The sequence below is a fragment of the Ambystoma mexicanum genome, chromosome 6q (genome assembly GCF_040938575.1).
Source record: "Ambystoma mexicanum isolate Mex_15411 chromosome 6q, UKY_AmexF1_1, whole genome shotgun sequence".
NCBI lineage: Eukaryota > Metazoa > Chordata > Amphibia > Caudata > Ambystomatidae > Ambystoma > Ambystoma mexicanum.
Genome location: NC_090937.1, coordinates 302,546,404 through 302,561,319, shown reverse-complemented (window position 1 = coordinate 302,561,319; position 14,916 = coordinate 302,546,404).

Here is a 14,916-nt window from a genome sequence, read left to right as displayed (position 1 = left end):
ACCTACGAGGAGTTGTGCAATGTGGCCAGGGAGTGGTGTACAGGCACTCTGTAGGGCCTTTTACGGTTGGTTCGCGATGCCGTACTTCTCACCATGGCGGAATGGTACTTTCCGCCATGCTTGATGGCGTTAGGTACATGTCCGCTAGGGTCAGAATTCCCGTACCGTTGCGCCATGGTGGTAATTACGGTTTCGCTTGGCGCGCGTGCGCGTACTTGGTGCAGTTAGCGTTGGCGTTCACTACGGTGTCGCTAATGGCATCGTACTTTACGGTGACGGGTCATAATCGCACCGAGCGCTATTCGATGGCGGTATTGCATTTCCGCCATCGTTTTTCGATTTCCGCCAGGGTCGTAATGAGGGCCAATGAACGTAGACCGCATAGGTCTCCGGAGAGAAGGACGGCCCGCCGCCCCAGACGAAACCTCTGATATGTGGCGGCAGGTTCGCAATCCGAGAGCGACTCATCAGGTTCATCGGCTAACCAACGGAAGAGGGGCTACATGTGGGCCCTACACAACAGAAATGCATGGTATCAAACAGAAGTCATCACAGTTCAAGGGTGTTTATTGAACTTCAGATTGGTTGGTTGAATGCCTATCTAAACCTAAAATGGGAGCAAGCTACGACCATCCAATAATAATAAGGCAGTCCTAGTCAAGTCTCTGTCAAATAAAAGGTCCTATACTAATAAAACTATTGCCAATCCTTACTTCTAAATACAAAAGGGTGTGGGACAGTGGTGTATGCAAAAAGAAAAGTGTTCAAGAAATAATATTTCAGGATGGTTGGCCAGTTGGCTTCCCTTTCCCCATGTTTGCAGCACGGGGCAAGGCGGCATGTTCGAGCTTCGCATACACTCTGGCTTCGGTATGGATACAGTTCAAAGCAAAGCCATCAGGGCCTTCTGTCAAAGCCTCTTTTCCAATAACAGTCTCTTACTGCAGAGGGTTTATCATAAGAAATAAAGTCTCAAAGTTCCATTCCTATTAGGATTTTTACACGCACAAGTTCTCGCTTTCAATGTCCTTCGTGGGTCTCCATTTTCAGGTTGAGACCTCCTTTCATCGCATTGTTCACACTTGGTTTCCTTCGTTCGGGCTCAGAACACGGATCTCCCTCATTTGGGCTCAGATCATCTTGATAACTCAATGTTTACATTTGGTCTGCTATGTCTGGGGTTGGACTATGGACCTCCCTCATTCAGGCTTGGATCCTCTTATTGCCAAAATTGAAGACTTTCAAATGTGCAATGGGTTTTGCTAAACCGTTGCAGGACGGAGCACTTCGATTCACTTCACATGATTGTTTTCATTAATCTTCTACTTTCATTTCTCTTGTCGGGATACCTTAGAGAGACCTTTGATTGACAGTGCCTGACCACTCTGTCAACGGTATCGTATCTTGCCTTCTAAAATTCAAACATTCATCAGCAGTTTAGCTTTACTCGCGTCTTTCATCACACGCGTTCAACAATGTTCGTTCCCGATGCTCGTTATACAATGTTGCTGCTTGCAACTTTGACTTCAACACAGACTGATCTTTCATCAGTCTCTCCAACTCACTGGCTGTGTTGATCTCTCTGGTGCTTCTTTGTTCTTGGAGCCAAGGATGATACTCCGGCGGCTGCTGCTGCTCCTCCCTGCCTTGGTTAGTTACACAGGATTGCCCTCAGTATCTTCGACACACAATTCTGGAATCTCCAGTCTGGTTTGCTGGCCTTACACCTTCTGCCTTGAAGGTATTTTGAAAGTAACGGCGTCTGGCCGAAAAGGTCAAGGGTATTTCCCTTCTTAGGAACCCTTCTGGGTTTGCCGTCTTTCTCCCCCCGTTCAGCTGCCGACTGGAAACTGCTGTTACTTCGTGTGCTTTGCCTCGCTCAGAGTGCGCTCTCCTGCTCCGCCTTTTATCCGTGTGGGGAAGTTTAATGGAAGTCAGGTGTGAGTGATTGTTAGTAATTGCCTGACTTCACCAGACCATAGTAGCAGGACATGTCAGGTACACTTCTCGGGTGTGAGTCTGTTTTCTCCCAGAGCGGGCTGTCCACGTGAAAAAGCTAGAGAAGGGAAAGGGGGCTAAGGTTCCCACATATCCTACCTGGTAGCATGGGGTAAAGGTGTTGCAGGGGGAGGGATACCGTGTCTCGCAATCCGCGTCCCACTCCCCGAAGACGCCTCACCAAGGTGATCCTTTAGCACTGGTCCAACCTGTTAAGATGGATTTCTGAATTCTGACATGGTGGGCAGAGGTTCAGAAGGCCAACCTTGTTTCTTGGAACAGGGTAACCTTCTGGACAAGCCAGACCAATCAAGGTACCATTGGTGGCGGTCAAGACTAGATCTCAGGAGGTGTGAGGGTGACTGAAAGACCTCAATGAGCACACAGAGTAAAGGACACTTACAAATCACTCCGAGTCAGGTGTACATATATTAAAAATACAAATACATTTATTCAAGGCCTTTGGGTTTCAACACAATAGTTATTAACAGTAACACTTTTAAACCAACACAATCCTACTAAAATACATATATACAAAACCAAGGGGCCTAAAGGGTTGATGCACGAAATGGGTCCACAACCTAAAAAAAGGGAAGGAAGCAGGTAGTGCAAAGAGTATTTAGGCAGTTCTGCGGTAATCACAATCTTAACTGAAAGGCAGTCCAGTCCCTAAGAAGAGGGGAGCCTATTGCTCAAATGTACTTGCAATGCTGGTGCATGTGGTAGTGCAGTTGGGTGAAAACAGGGACTCTTGTAGAGTCTGTATCAGCTCAGGAAGGTGGGTGAGGTGATGCAGAATAGGTTCCAACTATTTGTGGAGGGTCTCCCCATGAGGGCAGAAAATGATTCCAGGAGTTGGAATTAGTTTGATAGCTCAGGCTATCTGTGGAAAGGAGAGGTGCCGTCAGGAGCCACTTGTGCGTACAAATTGATGGATGCGCTAGGGGCCACCGGTAAGAGTTGCAATTACGTACCGACCCCTGGCGCACTCCGGTCCAAACTTCGGCAGTTGAGTCCAATTCGGTTGCAGGTTCAAATGTGGCAATCTCGCTGTTCTGCGACTTTCAGCTGCGAAGTTACAGCATTGATTCTCAAACGGGACAGTGGCGATTTCTCCGATCCTGGTAGATGGATCAGGCCAGTTTCACTGTAGAAGGTTTCAGGGCACAGAGGGTCACAGCTGCAATGCACTTGCAACATTTGTCACCATGGCTGGGTGACACGGTAACCGCGTGTACCCCCGGTTTGGGCGCTCTCTCTTTACTTCAGACCTGAGAATGCCAAGTGTACAAAATTTGGTGTGAGAGTGCCCTGAACACAGAGCATGCGATGTACCAAGTTTCAAGGTCCTCCTCGAAATGGCGGTGGTATCAGAGCAAAGGTCCTGCGCAAGCTGGTCAGCCCACTTGTTGGCCCAGGGACCTTTCCGAGAAGGCTTACTTGCAGTGGTTGATGAAGGTGCAGAGAATAGTTAGTCCCACTATTCCAATGGGTTGAAGCGCCTTCGCAGACCTTCTAGTTTGATCAGATGCAGAAGGGTCCAGCGGGACCACAGCGGGCTCAGGGTGCCAAACCTTCCAGCGTGTCACCAGCGGTTCCTCGACTCAGCTTCTTAGTTTCAGAATACTTGGATCATATCCTTTGTTCAGTGAGAACTCAAGAGATCTACATGGTATGGGTGTTTGGAGCCTTCTCTTACCCAGAATCTCCTTCGTGCCAAAATGAAGAGGACCCAATTAGAGATCTGCTCACATACAGGAACACTATACGTGAACCAATCATGGACCACGGGGGTCCCAGGCATTCACAGCACACCAGAATCTCTGACACCCAGGATGTGTAATGGAACCAGACAGTCCAGCCCACATCCTGGAAGCACATACACAAGGCATCCAGAAGCCTGTGAAAGCTTGGCGTTTTGTGGGAGAATGCATGCCCAAATAAGGACTGACCCGGGTCGGCTCGACCTGGGGAAGGTGAAGGGGCAAGATGGCCAAAGGACAGGACAAAGAACCTCGTGGCATGGCCATTTTGGAGCCAGGCCACCTATTCGTGCCAAACGCGGTAAACGCAGTTTACCTGTCAGGAAAGGGTTAAAAATACATAAAAAGATTAGCTGCCACCAGCCCTGTCCAAGGCACATCTGCACTTCTAAAAAATCCTTCGAGAGTATCTAGGGCCTTTAGAAATGACAAAAAAGACCCAAGTGCACTATTCTGGAAGGTACATTGTGCACTTTCAACATGTTGCAGAAAAGTGCAACATTGACAAGGACTAAAGAAAACAAAGTCTCCCAGTACTGACTGTCTTTAAGGGCATGTCAGTTTCCCCATAATAAAAGTGAGCGAAAATCCCAGGGGAGTGCAGCTGAAGGCTATGGTGTATAACAGCAAAACAAAAGAGATTCATTCTAAACCTTCCAGCCATCACCTCTTTGTTTTTGCTTTGTCACCCCGAGTGGGACGAATATGCCCAGGCGCGGGTCCCGTGCCTGCTGGGCCTAGAGACCGAAGCTACTCCTCACTGATGAGGCCCAACAAGGCATGTTTGGGGATGCTTGTGGTCTCGTGCAGAAGGGATGTGACCTAGTAGTTTGGGCTGGACTGCCCCTTTTGGGGTGGGACCAAGCCTGATTTGCATATGGTCTTTCCCCTTCTGTAATGGCTTGGCAGACGAAGAACGATGGTCTGGAGGGTTGCCCAGAGCAATGCCAGTGGTTAAGGTTCATTCTAAACCTTCCAGCCATCACCTCTTTGTTTTTGTTATGGTGTATAACAGCAGCAAAAATGTGGGGGTACACAACTGGAGGGACAATTACACATGAAATGAAAATATTTCCTAACACTCGTCCCTCCCAGACCAAGGACAGGGGTAATGTTTTTATTTTATTTCTTTTATTTGTTTTTGGTACACAAGTACCTTTACAAATTTCACAATACACCAATCACAACATATTACATCAAATGACAAATCAAAGCAATGGAAAAGGGAACAAAGAAAAAGGAAAACATTTCAAATAAAAGGATCTATGTGATCACTGCGACCCTCACAATTGCGACAGCTGAAAATGCAGACATTTATTTTTGTTTATTTTTTTTTCTCCAACAAATCTTTTTATTACGCATTTCAATATCAAGTACAGTGACTTCAGCATTAGTTTTGCATGTAACATCAATTATCATCATGAACCACAACCATATCTCTTGACAGGGAATGGGGTAGGAAGTGGTGGGAGATGGGGAGGGCGTGCGAAGGGGGAGACCGGGCCCAGCAAGTCGTTCTTGGGGAATGCGACAGAGTATACTTGGCCGCTGCTCTCTCCGTTGAAGTGCCGGCTCTTTCCATCCGCCCTATAGATATTGTGTAAGTGGAGACCTTCGGGTGAGACCTGGGTATGTTTCGGAGTAGTCCATAAATAGCACCCGCACATTAATGAAGGGGGTCAAGTTCCCAGAGCGTATTGCTGTAATCTTTTCAGCCATGATGATTTCCCAGCATTTCGACCACCATAATCGAGCCAGTACGATTTTCGCAGCAAGCAGGAGGTGAGTGCAGAGGTGCGCCATTTTCGCAGAGAGTGGGAAAGCCCCTCCCCTGGTCTCGCCCAAGAGAATGATACTTGGGTCCCACAGGATAGTTAGTCCTGTAATTGCTTTGATGTGACCCATCACCTCCCCCCAGTATCTTTCCGTTCTAGGGCATGACCACAGGAGATGGAACAGGTTGCCCCTTTCTCCACAGCCTCTCCAGCAGTTCAGGGGGATGTCCGCATTGGCCCTGTTTAGCTGAGCCGGGTGGTGTACCATCTATAACAGATCTTATAGCCCGTTCCTTATTCGTGCTAAATTGGGCACTTTTGTGCAGCCTGGTCCAAATTTTCATCTATAGTTCGACTGAGGTCCCTCTCACATTCCAGTATAAACTTTTCCTTCTTGGAGGGGTCAATTCTATCTAAGAGCCTGTAAATTGCGGATATCTTCCCCTTCGGATTTGCTGATGAGAGGGTGTCTTCTAAGGCCATCAAGACTCTCGCCCCCTTTTCCTTCACTGCCTTCTGAGAGGTCCAATGCCGCAGTTGGGCGTAATGGAACGTTTCTGCTTCTGTGACCCCAAATTTTTCCTTGCATTTCTCGAAGGTTAGAGGTGATCCTTCATCCAGGAAGTCTGATAGTTTTCGTAGCCCTCCCTCCTGCCATGCTGCAAACCCGTGTGGAGGGATCTGGGCGTAAATTCCGGGTTGCCCCACATCAGTGTGAGTGGCCCTAGTGAAGTTTTACAGCCCCATTTCCAGGCCGCGGTTTTCCACTTTCGTACAGTGTTTAGTGTTGTCGTGAGGGGTCCTAAATTGCCCTGGGTTTTTGTGGTCGGTAGGTGCAGGAGATCTGCTAGTGGGACCAGGCACCAGGTCTTCTCTATTTGTCTCCAAAGAGGCTGGTCTGCTGACCGCACCCAAGTGAAAGCATGCGAGAGTGCGCTGCTTGTGCGTATCTTGCCACATCTGGGCCACCCAGCGCCCTACCCCGGAGCATGATTTTCTTCGCTATTCTGGGCTTCTTTCGCCCCCAAATGAATTTCAGGATGTTTTTCTGTAGAGTTATTAGCTCCTTTTCTGGGATCTGCACCGGGAGTGCCGCACAGTGGTACAGTAGTCTGGGGACCAGATTCATTTTCACCATGGCTATTCGGCCGAACCAATAGATTTCTTGTGTACGCCAATGCTCTAAGTCACGCCTGAGCTCGCAGAACAGCTGCGGGAAATTGCACTGATATATGCAGGAGGAATCGCTGGGGATCTGAACTTCCAGGTACCCGATCATGGAGGTAGCCCAGGGGACTGGCATTGCCTGACTCAGGTCCGCCTTTTGTTTATTATTGAGGTTAATTTCTATGGCTTTAGATTTATCTAGGTTCACCCTGAACCCCAAAACCTGACCAAATTCCTCGATTTCTCCCCAGAGTGGATCCAGGGAGGAGCCTTGTTCGGTCATAGTGACCAATATATCATCTTCCTAAAGTGCGACTTTATGCTCCTGCTTCCCCACGGTGAGCCCCTTTATCTCTGAGTTTTCCCTGATCCTTTTAGCAAATGGCTCCATGGACAGGGCGAAGATCTGTGGCGATAAGGGACATCCTTGCCTCGTTCCCCTGGATATGTGTATTGTGTCAGACCTATTGCCATTCATCCGCAACTGCGCAGTGGGTATTTGATAGTTAGCCATAGCCCATGTTATAAAGTTTGGACCAAAGCCCCAGTGTCGTAGGACGTTCTGTATATAGCCCCAGTCCACCAAATCAAATACCTTGTGAGCTTCCAATGAGATCACCAGCATCCCCTCCCCTGTCCTGTTTACACTTTCAATGAGGACTATGGTGCGCCTGATGTTATCGTGCATCCCACTCCCCGGAATGATTCCCGTTTGGTCTCGGGCTATAATGTGTGGGAGAAATTTGCTTAGCGTGGTTGCCAGAATTTTCGAGTACATTTTCCCATCATTATTCATTAAGGTTATTGGTCTGTATGAAGCTGGGTGTTTGCGATCCCTCCCCGGCTTGGGAACACGAACCGTCAGCAGTTCTGCCATTGATTTGGTGACAGTGCCCGTGCTCAGAAAGGAGTTAAATAGGGTGGTCATTCGCGGAGCAAGGACGTGTGAATAAGACTTGTAAAATTTAGCGGTTAGCCCGTCCAGGCCTGGTGCTGAGTTTTTCAGTGATTTTATGTCTTGCACCGTTTCTTCCTGGGTAATGGGGTCATCTAGGGGGTTCAGTAAGGTTTTATATTGTTGGAGGGGCGTGGCTAGAGAGCCATGCAGTAGGACGTACATTCTGAGCTGCTCCTGACGATCTGATATGATCCTGCGGGAAAATGAACTAAAAAAGGCATGTTCGTCCTCAAAAAGATACTATTGGATGTGTAAAGGGGAGGGGCAAATTTGATGAAGAGCTGAGTCCTCGATAACTGCAGGAAAATTGGCAAGATCAACTGAAAGTTTGTGGCCGTGGTGCGACACCCCAGACAAAATGGCCGGCGCGCTAGAACAAAGGAGGCCGAGGTAGGCCCAACAGCCCAAAGGCGGACGGTGGTCTGCAAGGAGAGCGCAGTGGGTGGAAAGTGAAGCGGGAAGCAACTGCAGCTAAGAGCACTGCACTGGTGCTACAGAACGGGTTCGCCGGAAGTGGTCCGCAACACAGTGCGCGAGCCGCTCACGGCGCGCGTGAACTGCAACTGATTGCCTACTAGAGCGAGAAGTGTAGCCCCCAAGAAGCGGACTGGATAAGGCACAAGAGACACACAGGCCTGGCGGTGCTACAGTGTGCTGTAACCACAGAGAAGGAGGAACGAGGAAGCAGGGCCCGCACGTTGCAGAAAAGCTGGGCCTCGGCACAAAGGCAGGACTGCACAATGTCGGTGAGAGGAGGCAAGACCAAAAGTAAGCAACCCACTATGGACATTTTTGCCAAGCGGCAACAGACTCCGACCACCCCGGTACAGGGTGCAGCAGCCGTGCCTGCAGAAATATCCCCGTCGAAAGAGGATCATCTGATTCTAACAGCCATTACAGAGTTGAAGGCCTTGTGGGGTACAGCAATGGTGGACCTAAGAACTGCTTTGGAAACCAAAATAGATGCGGTTGGGCTAGAAGTTAACCTGTTGCGACAGGATGTGAGAGCACAGGCTGAAAGAACAAGCAGCCTAGAAAGTACTGTGAAAACCAATACGGAAACCAGCACGAGTAACGCAAAGGAAGTCCACGTTCTGAAGCAACAGGTCGCCAACTTGGAGAACCGCGTGGAGGAGGCTGAAGGGAAAGCGAGATGGAGCAACATTCGGGTGGTCGGCCTACCGGAGGGAGAGGAAGGTCAGGACCCCACAGACTACGTGGAGAATTTGATCCTACAGGAAATAGGCGCTGACAAACCTTCCCAAGGGTTTGCTGTCGAGTGGGCGCACAGGGCCCTCATGAGGAAACCTAGACCTGGAGCCCCCCCTCGGGCGATAATAGCAAATATCTTGAACTATAAAGATAGAGAGAAGATCCTGGAGTACTTTCGCAAAGGTGGAACGTTCAAAAGGGCATCTACAACCATTACGGCATATCCTGACTATGCCATGTTGGTACAGAGACAGCGTTATAGCTATGTGGCAATCAAAAGGAGAATGTGTATGGCCGGAATCAAGTACATGCTTTTGTATCCTGCAAAGCTCAAGGTCCTGCACAAGAGTAAGGCGTACTTTTTGGATACCCCGGAGGACGCAGCAGCATGGCTGGATATGCCGAGTTGCCCGGACCAAGGCGAGCAGAAAGACCACAAGAATCATGATAAGTGAGGGGGACATGTTATGTAGAATGCTAGAATGGGTGACGGAGGGCCCGGGGAGAAATAAAGAAAGGATTGCTGCATGAGTAACAAGGGCAGGGCAAGGACAGATTACATTGAAAACTGCAAATAAGAGACATTTGGACTTGTTGGACTAGAATATTAAATGTGAATGAAAATTGGGTAGCACCAAGCGCGCTTACATAGAAGCCAATGGGAGCGGCAAGATGGAGAAGACCTACCCCCAATGGTTAGAGTAGTAGGGCTGCCATTAGGGCGGCCTCACCTTGCTGAGCCGTGTGTAAAGGCAATTGCCAGAAAAAGGCTAGATGCGGGGGTGTCTGAGATCCAGGGATGGAGCTGGGCGACAGTTGGGTCGGGAGTTGGGGCAGTAGGAAACGGAGGGGAGTGAGTTGGGGCAGGGATGGGGGCGGGAGGGAGGGAGATGGGGAAGTTTGGGGGGTTTGTTGTTTAGGGAAGTTCATGTTGGGAGTCGAGCCTGCATAGAATGGGAATGTATTTGGTCATGGACTGCACTTGTGGGGGGAGAAGAGAGACCCTGATATGCCATGGGGGATCTTAAAATAATTACTTGGAACGTCAGAGGGCGCAATAGTTATCTAAAGAGGAACAGGGTCATGTTATACCTTCGCAGACAAAAAGTAGATATAGCCCTGCTGCAGGAGACCCATCTCACACAAGACAAGATGGAGATGATCCAGAAAAAATGGAGGGGGACTGTGGCGGGGGCATCATATTCGGCCTATGCCAGGGGAGTGATCATTTGGGTGGCGCCACATGTCTCGTTCCAACTGTTACAGTCCGTGGTGGAGGCAGACGGGAGGATGATCATGATGAAAGGACTGGTGGAAAACAGGGAGATAAGCATTATAAACATGTACGCCCCGAATCAAAACACAGCGTCATATTTCAGAACCTTATGCAACAAACATAGAACGTGCTTGGGAGGGGCGGTGATCTGGGGAGGAGACTTCAACTGTGTGTTAAACCCTATGGTAGATAGGTCAGATGGAAAAATGGACAGACCCATCCCAGCCGCCAGAGCGCTGCGTACGCTGTTAGATGATTTCGGGTTTGAGGATGTATGGAGGGCATATCACCCGCAGGAGAGGTAGTATTCGCACTATTCAGCTCCACAAAATTTGCACACTAGATTGGACTATATGTTTGCCACGCAAGATTTAATGACTGAGATAACGGAAACGGAATATAAAGCGAGGGTCCTCTCAGACCACTCGCCACTAATCCTGAGATGGCAATACCACCCCCTGAGGGCAAAGATCCCGACATGGCGCTTCAGAGAAGAGGCGTGAAAAGACACCATCTTCCGGGAGGATTTGAGGGAGGAAATAGTAAACTATTTTGAGATAAACACTGGCAGTGTAAAGACAGCAGGCATGTTTTGGGAGGCCTTTAAAGTGGTGATGAGGGGAGTAGCTATAGCTAAGTCCAAAGGGCTACAAGGAGGGATCCAGGCTGAACTGCAAGATATGGAGAGGGAACTAGAAAGGGCAATAAGGGAAGGAGGAAACACTAAGGAAGATAATGAAAGAATACTTAAGCTGCAGCAGAAATGCGCGGGGCACTGGGAGAGATTGTGCAATCTTAATTATAAGAAGTATACGGAGAGACAGCATACGGCAGGAGATAAACCAGGGAGTGTCCTGGCATGGCTATATAAAAGTGAGACCCCCAGGCCCACAATCAGAACAATAACAAGGGAGGATTGGAGCTTAGTGGACACCCAAGAGGGAGTTAACCAAGAATTTGTTGAGTATTATCGACTCCTGTATGGAGATGATGAGGACAGTGACTGCAAAGAAATAGCTGAAACACTAGAAGATATAGGACTGCCGCAGATTAGTGCCGAAGATCGTGAGGAGCTGGATGCCCCGATTACCTTAGAGGAGTTGGAAGAAGTAGTGCGACAGTTGCCTACTAGTAAGACCCCAGGAACTGATGGACTCCCAAGCGAATATTATAAAACATATAAAGATGAAGTGCTTCCTTCGCTTTTAGAAATGTTGAATGAAGCGTATGAAGTGGGTAGGCTGCCAGAGTCCCTCAGAGAAGCGACAATTATACCACTGCCCAAACTTAATAAGCCTAGTCACAACTGTGGATCATACAGACCCCTATCAATGCTTAACCAAGAGAGTAAAATATTGACGGCTGTTTTGGCAAACAGAATGAAGAGGGTTATTGCTAAATTAATACATCCCGACCAGACTGGCTATGTCCCAAACAGGATCATATCCAACAATCTCAGGCCACTCCACTGAGTTGTTGAGTATGCAAATGAGGATGAAGGCGAACTGGCAATTGTATCGCTAGACGCAATAAAGGCCTTTGATTTGGTCAAATGGCCGTGGCTGATGGCGGCCCTGGCGCGTTATGGGATAGGGCCTGGGTACTTACGGTGGGCTAAAATGCTATATAGCGCTCTGTTGGCTCGAGTTAAAACAGGGTCGGTAATATCAGAGAGGTGGCAGCTTCAGAGAGGTACTAGGCAAGGCAAGGATGCCCGTGGTCTCCTATGTTGTATATTCTTGCCCTGGAACCCTTGGCCATATGCCTGAGGCAATAGTATGACCCGATAGGCATTGCTGTAGGAGGGGAACCGCATCTGATCTCTTTGCATGCGGATGACATGTTGTACTTAAGGAACCCAGAAGAAAACTTCCAGTACATTCTGGAAGTGCTGCAGAGATATGCAAAGCTGTCTGGTATAGCCGTGAACCCCCAAAAATCTAGCATATTTCCACTCGCAGATACAAAGGGACCCCGCTAGAACAGCTACCGGTACTACAAATACCATGGACGGTGCACACGTTCCGATACCTTGGAATAGATGTATACCATACGGTAGAGGAGGAACACCAATATAATACAGAGGAGGCGATCAGAAAAATTGTAAATAGTATGAGGTTCTGGGTGAAACTACCTCTAGCGATGATGGGTCGAGGGGCAATGTTGAAAATGGTGGTCCTACCGAGACTCTTGCATTATTTTGGAAATATCCTGTATCTTATAACAAGGCGGACCTTTGACAAGATAGTATAACGCTCACCTGGCTCCCACGGAGGCGCGGGTGTGGCTGGGACTGCTGTGACCTCTTCTGCAGAGATGCGTAAGACCCGGAAGATGGCTGGACTGGATTCCCCAACCTGGCTTTTCTGGCTCGGAGGAATATCCCACTGTGTGTGAAAAGGAAGGGTTAATAGTCTGCGGGTGATGTTCCGACCTCCAACTTCCCTTCTCTCCCTCCGTGAAACCCTTTTGGGATTCCCTGCGAAGACTCACCTTAGGGACCAAAATGACGAGCTCTCCATCCTGCTTCTGATGCAGGGGCGCATTGTGATTCCAGTTACTTCACTGGATTGATGAGTTTAAACTAGTTTGTCCATTCACGTCGTACCGCAAATGTTTATGGCAAGTTTGGGTTTATATTCACTCATCTGTTCTTTTCTTTCGCAGGTGCTGGAGAAGATTCCGGGCTGCAGGCGATTTGGATGAAGCCAAATTCTGGTAAGAATTCCGATGAGAGATTCCTTTGCAGTTTTAAGTATCTCCTTTAATGTCCAATGTCTTTTTCCCCATAGGGGCCGGGGTACGGCAATGCCGGAGGTAAGGCGCCGACCCGAAAAGAGCTGCTGTGTCTCTCTTGCAAATGGGTAAGTCTTGAGTGAGCGTATTGCTAATGTTCTCACATGCTCTCACTAATACAATGTCTGTTTCTTTTCCCCTTAGGGGCCGGGGTGCTGAAATGCCGAAGGTATGGCACAAACCCAAAGGCGGAGAGGGAATTGAACCACAGGTAAGTTCTACTTAGATTCGTGTTTCCCTTCTCACCTCTCTTTCTCCTTCCTTCCAATAGGTGCTGGATGGTGGTGGAAGCTCCGGATGGACGTAGCAGGACTCGAAAACGCCACGTGCAGGTGAGTGAAATGCAGCGTGCTGCGCGCGACGCGATGCGCGTTTAAAATGTTTGCCTTCTTTGCAGGATCGTCGGTGTGCAGAATCCGGAGTGCAGATGTATCAGGTAAGGTTCTTGTTTTCACCTGTTCTCTTTGCTTTTCTTCTTTAGGTGTTTCCAGGATGCTGGCAGGCGTGATGGAGGACCAAGGCAGGAGCAGGCACAGTGAGCGTCCAGCTGCTAAGTGCAGAACAACGCGAAGCGTGGTGTGCTGCTTGGGTGTGGCTTAAATAGCCTTTCAAGTAGTTCCAGGTATGCATTCTTCCCCCAGAAATATGTATTCCTCCACCAGTCACACCCTAGAGATCAAGTAGTCCCTAGAAAAATAGTTCCTTCCAGTCTTGAAGTTGCAGCATGGTCTGCACAGGTAAGTTTACACCAAGCACTACTCCCAACCTACTTCTATATGAGCCTGGCGCCAATGGCGCCAGGACTGATGTCCCCTATGAGCCTGACGCCAACGGCGCCAGGACTGAGTCCAAAGGGCCCCCATCTGGGGCTGCTGGAACTTCCCTTGAATGCATGGTGTCTGTCTCTGAGGGTGCCGGCCTGGTTTGGCTCCTTGGAGGCAGGCATCATGACAGATAGAGAGCATGTGCAGGGACTTCCTCTGGCATGGAACGAGGAATAGGGTAGCACTTTGGAAGCTGCAAAACTCATACAAAAAAGGGGGAATAAAATTGACGAACTACGAAATTTACTATATAGCAAGCCAGCTGCAATACGTAGCCAGGTGGCTCTCTGAAGAGTCAACCACTGAGTCCAGGCTGTTCCGACGGCACTGCGCCCCATACTTCCTAAAGGTAATGACGTGGCTGTCTAAGGCAGACATGGAAGGATGCCCAAAGATGATGGTACTAAGGTGGAGGATATGGCGCAGGGCCTGTCAGCTGATGGTGAATTCATTCCTGTGCTCCCCGCAGGTACCACTAGTGGTGTTGACCGGCAAAGACAAGCAATTGAGGATGATGATTCGGAAACACTGGGAACCGGTGGGGATAGCAACCATGGGCGATTTATATGGCAGGAGGAGGACATAAGGGATTTTGCGATATTGGAGGAAGAAACTGGGTTACATACGGGCCAGTATATTACATACCACAGGGTGATGCGGAAAAACAGGGAGACATGGTCCGAATTAGCACTAGCAGAAGAAGTGGATACTACTATTGACACAATATATGACATCGCAGAGGGGGGACACGAGATATCTAGAATATATGAGATGATGATGTCCAAAGTGGGGAAGGAGGTGGCGCAGCTGAGACGGGACTGGGAAGAGGAAGTAGGAGGCCCAATGAGTAATGGGATGTGGGAACGAGCCCAAAGGTACCACAAAAAAGTGTTGAGAAATGCAAGACTGCAGCAAATACAATTGTACGTAACCCACAAGGCGTATATGACGCCCCAGAGAATAGCCAAAGTTAGAAGTGTGTGACGACAAGCATGCCCCAAATGTGATGAGGAAAATGCCAGAGTAGTAAACATGTTTTGGTCTTGCCCGGTCATTGAGCGTTTTTGGGGCAAGGTGGCACACAAGTTGGCTGAAAAAGGAATTAAAATTGTAGTGGATACGGTGTGGGCTTGTTTGATAGGAGGGT